Genomic DNA, 6,000 nt, shown 5'->3' with positions numbered 1-6,000 from the left:
AACGCGCAAAAGGCGTCGGGATTCCCTTTGTCCCCACGTGCGTGGAGGAGCTGCGGAGAAGGTAATCAATAAGCTGTTCCTCTCAGGCTGTCCAATTTTATTTTTATTTTATGAGCCAGACGAGCTTCGAGACGAGAAAAAACATTTCAGTTGGCTTTGTTTGGCTGCTGTTATCGTTAAGTTCACCCTAACCTAACCCCAGCCCCCCCTTTCCCTCTTTCTTTAATTCATATTGGCAGGCTGCATCCTAAAGGAGTGACCACTTGAACCCTACACATCACAGCATCCCTGTCATATCCATGCAAGGAGACATACTACCTCTAATAATGACTGATGTATAGTCTAAAAATACTTGTCATGACATGTCACCTTTCATTATTAATTGGTTATTGGTGCAGAATATAATTATTTGCCGGGCTCTGAGTAGTTTCGTCTGCCCATCAGCTCAAGTGCCATCGATTAATATTCACATTCACATTTCCAGCAGCGGTATTGAACAGTGTATAAATGTCATCCTCAGCTGCGTCTATACCTTCCAGGAAAGCACTCATTAGTCCCGGGAGGAGACACACTGGCCATGTGGACACTGCTTGATATTCAAACAGTGTTAACGCACCCACTTCCAAAAAGTGAATTATGTTATTATTATAATGCATCTATCAGGACCACATGCCCCCAAATTCAAAGCTGTCAAAGCGCCTGTCGGCCACCGAGCAGCTTGATTTGAGTTGAGTTTTACCATTTCTGGTCCTGACTGACAGACAGATTGGTCTCGGCCTGTCTGACTTTTATGATCACATAATTAGCATTTCGTTTTTTTCAATCTGTGACCCAGAGCTTGTTTATGTATTCAGATCATGAACTGTGCAGCAGATTTGATTGAAGGGGAATTCCTCGCAGGACTGAAAGCCAACGTGAGGACTCCCAGTGGTGACTGATTCAAACCAGCAGGTCCCGGCTTTGTGAAGGAAACTGTGAACACACACACAGATCAATCTGCTCGTGAGCCAGCTGGCTGACGAATTTCTTTTCTCTATTCACTCGCTCTTTTTTTGTTGTCATTTCTGTCTCTTTCTCCACTGTCCATGTCTTACTCATAAACCTCTGATTCTCCCTTACTGATACCCGGGCACTCTCTCCACGCTTACCTGCTCGCCTGAGACTCCTCTACCTTTAACTCCTCCAGCTCTTCTCACATGCATCCCACATCTTCGGTCTTTCACTCTTTCTTCCTCGCACTGGAACAATTAGGTGTCATTTGGTGTCATTATGGGGCAGAGATTGGTTACAGTGACCCACTTTGAGATTATAATTGAGTGCTGGGCACTTTGATTACATAACAAAAGTGTGTGTAGTTATCATACATTTAGTAATTTAGCGCTCAGCGTGTGTGCCAACCAATGAGCCTGCTCAGAGTGGTGTACTCACAAAGTAAGTGGGCACACTATCTTTAATACACATCATTGCTATTCTGCAAACATATAACTCAAACACTGATGAAAACCTGCTGGGGCCTCAAGTTTGAAAATCCTAAGCAAACACCATTGATGTCTCATCGAGGGGTTAGTTCATCATTAAAGGCGTAGGGAGGGTTTGTGTTGACGTGAGGAGCAAAAGAAAAACTCCATCATTTATTGCCAATCCTCCTTAAAAAATATGTATCTGCTGCTTGTCAGACTCTAGTGAAATTTTGGGCTGCCATCGCAAAGTCAACTCCAGCTGCTCGCAGCTGTGAGCGGGCCCTCGCTCCAGCACGTCGGGGAATTTTGTGAGAATCGAACAGAGAGTTTAGGAAGATTTGGGGAAAAAATATTTTTTCCCCCCAAAAATTTAAAATGGCGGAAAATATAAGTAGGCGGAGCTTAAGGGTTTCAATCTGTATTTTGCAGAGAACAGCCACCCAAACGTGTGGGCCAAATGTCAAGTCAATCGGTCTTAGGAGGCTGTGAGCTTTCACAACTCAAGTGTTGTCCAAAAACAGTGAGTTTTATTCGGGGGCGCATCCGACTTACTGTACGGTTTAGAAGATGGTCCACGAGACTTTATTTTCAGTTTACATGTATTACATATGCCAACCAAGTTTCATAAGTGTAGGTCAACCGTAGCACTGGGGCTGCTTAAAAGGTTTTTAAAAAATAAGTTTTTTAGGTTTTTAAAATTGAAGTTTTTAAGTTTTTTAAATTTAAGTTTAAGTTTTTTAAATTTTATTTTTTTAATTTTTAAACTTAAACTTAAAAAATTAAAAAATATATATTTTAAAAATATTTTAATTAAACTTAATATATATTATTAGACTTGTTTGCTTGTTTTATGAGTCGTAGTTAAATGTTTTCTCTCCAAGTTCAAATGTTTGAACGTAAAATCAATGTAACTAGCTAAAATGTGTCTAATAGCTTGTTATAAATGCAAGAAATAATAATAAGAAAATAGCTCAAATTAATGAAATAATGAGAATTATGTACGTTATTTGTTTATGGTAATCGCTGTTCTGTTCAAATACTGTAAATGTCATGTGATTGAGGCAGATTCACTTTCCCACTTTGACTGATGAACATGTCCTTCATGTTTTCTGTCATTCCACATATCAAATTGTAGTTTCACAACATACCATTCCTCCTCTTCTTGTATCAGCCATTTATAAACTATTCCGATCCATCCCGCCATCATCTTCACTGGGCTTTTTTTAAGTGGGCTTCCACTTCTCTGGTCGATAGAGCCACGGCAGGAAAATGCCCGTAGATCTATAGGCCAAATGGAATTGATATATAATGGTGGAGGAGCAGACACAGCTGTTTGAGCCCATGCATTAGTATGGGGAAAAAAGATTGAACAAGAAATGTAGACTAAGTGGTTGTCAGCCAACTATAATTACAACATTGACAGCCAGAGCCAATTTCATGATAATTGGGCTTTTGTTAGAAGTATGGAGCGGAAAGAAGTATTAATTTATCAATGCAACATCTGCACACTTGTATTTTCATTTTGTACATAATAGTACCTGTGGAGATATTCTTTTTATAATCTATTAGAACCGCCAGTGATCTGAGACATTATTTGTCATGCGCAACCTGAAGGTTACAGAGTCCACCGAGCTGAGATCAAAAATTGAAATTCATTCTTATTCTTTTACAAAGTTCCCTCAAGGTCCACATAGTGGCCGTTGTAGAGTTTTTAATCACATCCTATGCTCTTCGTCAGAAGATGAAGATTACCCAATGCATGTGTCATGAACACTGTGGCTCTCTGGGAGGTTTTGTGAAATGTTTCATAGTTTGACACGTTTAAAGGCTACAGCTGTTCGATGGCTTCTTTGTCATACTATCTGCCTTACGTCATCGTTTTCACAATCCAGTATAGATTGATAGAAAGGTTGAGAGTTGTTCGGTCTCACTTTCTCTCCTTGCCTCTGAGAGTCAAGCCTCTTGTAAACATCCCAGACCAACATGAAAAATCTTGGTTAATTTATTGTGAATTGAAGTGCATAAACAAAGGGTCGCTCTTCTCTCACTCTCAGAAAGACTGTTACCTTTACAAAGCTATAGTTCTGCTGTTAAGTGTATTAGACAGCAACAAAGCACATACATCAAAAAACAACAAACCAGGCTCATATTTTACTTCTTTGAAACCTTTTTTTTATTTTCAATATGGCTATTTTTATCTACCCTTCCTACAATTTGGTTGTTACAGTTTCTTTGTGTCCTTGCTGCACCTGCACTCTGTTTGCTCTGTCCAAACAAAGAATAGCCTCTGGCAGAATGAATGCAATCCAAGGTGCTCCAGGGGCTTGATGCTTCATCTTGTTTTCATCTTGTCTTGACACATTTTACCCCTTTTTTTGTGTTTATTAAAATATTGGCGGGAAAAATCCGTAATTCATAGGGTTTTTAACTATCGGATGTTGGATTAACCCTTGGATGGTGTTCATTTTTTAAATTTTTAAATTCAACACAATCAAACAATGTTACGTTAAAATACTCAACAGATGTTTTCTTCATCCCAATTAGAAGCAATATAAACAGCAAATATGGTGCGTTAGCTAGCTATCTGGGCTGAGCAGCTCGTTTTCTTTTTTTTTTAAAAGAACTACTAGCTGAAGAGTCGATTTGCAAAAACAGCAAAAACAGTCTTAATATAATAAAAAAATCTAAACTGCGATATCTGTTACATTAAATGAGCCCTTTATTCGTAGTTGCATAAATGTATGCTCCCATGTGTGAGTGCTGATTACACTGTGATTATTTGCCTGATAGACCTCTCTAACTTCATGGTATTGCCCGTGGTTGCTCAAATGAAGTAAACAGCAGCCTAATTATTAACGTTATACAACACTCTCTGCTCAAGATTACAATATGCTACACCGGTGCTTTCAACTACACTTTCAAATGGATGGTGGTTAGTAGTGAAAATGTTAATAAATATAATAATAATATATATTATAAATGTATTATTTTTTACTTGATCGGCTTTCCCAGTGGTTGCTCAACCATGAGATTCAGAATGTTAATTAATGATAATTCATACACTAGTTTTTTAGATATTTCGTTCTGGACCAAGGTGTTAGACAGCCGACACACAGACAAACACACTGCATCAACACTGGCTTCATTGCATTCATGTGTGCTTCTGCCAACACCGGGGTTGTGTGTGCTGTGTCTCTGTTTCGCGACCACTCCCCAATTGAACAGAACCACGATTAAAAAGGTATGAATTACACTCGGTGGTTTTCCCGCCGTGAAAAGAGAAATTGTGTTTGTGTCGAAAAAGATCCTCAGTCTGTCAAGGCAAGAAGAATCTATTTGACCCGAGAGCCAGTAAATATTGTATTTTTCTCCATGTAATACCTTGGTAATCAATACTCTGGTGAATTGCAGCAGATATTTACAGTCTCCAAGTCAACAGCTTTTAACCTTCTCGACTCTTGACTCGGTGATGTGGGAGAAACTTGTGCTTGTTGTTCTCTGACATGCTGAAGACCAACCCGACCCTGCAGGTCTTTAACCACTATGGTATTAATATGAAGTCACAATAGTGTTACTATAGAATTATTTTAGGATTATCCTGTCGATCTCCAAGTCGACCTAACCATAATTCTGCTCTGTCACAGTTACATTTGAGGCTTCAATTTGCAGGTTGCGGGATGTTTTGTGTGTTTGTGTGAACTGGGTTATAACTGATTGATTAGCTTTTCATGAAGACACCAAATAATATACAGTATAGATATATACATAGAAGTCAAAGTGGCACCATCCAACCTTCAGGTTGCCAGCAACTCTGTTCAGCAGAGCATCCTGTCTGTTTATGCGCTGTGTTGTAATTCCATGGGTGAGCAGTGATGTGTAGAATTGCAGCTGTTGACGAGGGTATTAACCCATGACAGCCGTTTGGTTATGATTGGGTCAAACGCAAGTTGATCCCATGAACATAATCCATGTCAAACAGATTGCGTGAAAATGCTGCACAGTAATACTACTGCATAGCTATACCAGCTGAAATGACGCAGGGCAAGTTCAAACGTAATGCTTTGCCGAATCAAAAGTTACGCATCTTTAGATTTTAGTTCAAGATATTCTAGTAACACAAAGATGAATAAATAAATAAGGATACAATAAAAGCAGCTATGTGTACCTTTAAGCAGTGAGATGACAACTAAATATTGTAACTTTATTGCTCAGTAAAATCAAAGTAAAAAAAACATGTTTACTGCAACTTAATAGAGTCACAGAGATAAAGTCAAGCATGTGCAGTATGTAAGAGTATTTTTCCACTGCCATTTGTCCTCTTGTTTTTTTTAATAATAAACAAAGTCCCTCCTCAGTTTTTACGCTCTCTATAATCAACAGGAGTGCAGTCCTCACTCTTGATTGCAGCCCTTTGCTAGAATGGCACCGCTTGAGGAAGCAAAGAAATGAGGAACGCTAATCAATTTTTGATTTTTGCATTGTCTCACCTAGCACTTGAGGAGGTGTTGCTGGGATGCATGAGACACGGCTGTGTTTATGT

General features: G+C 39.0%; 1 protein-coding gene across 1 annotated transcript in view; it reads left to right on the top strand.

The window, feature by feature from the left end:
• Positions 1–6,000, top strand: part of pde4ba (phosphodiesterase 4B, cAMP-specific a) — a 132,898-nt gene continuing 126,898 nt past the window's right edge. The window contains exon 1 of the mRNA XM_068589577.1: positions 1–61. The gene's annotated coding sequence lies outside the window, so the exon portion shown is untranslated. The remainder of the gene's footprint in view (positions 62–6,000) is intronic.

Source organism: Clinocottus analis, unplaced genomic scaffold (assembly GCF_023055335.1).
Source record: "Clinocottus analis isolate CAN_PGR_092001 unplaced genomic scaffold, fCliAna1.0.p SCAF_23, whole genome shotgun sequence".
Taxonomy (NCBI): Eukaryota; Metazoa; Chordata; class Actinopteri; order Perciformes; family Cottidae; genus Clinocottus; species Clinocottus analis.
The sequence above is the reverse complement of the archived record's forward strand: the minus strand, read 5'-3'. Positions and strand labels throughout refer to the sequence as shown.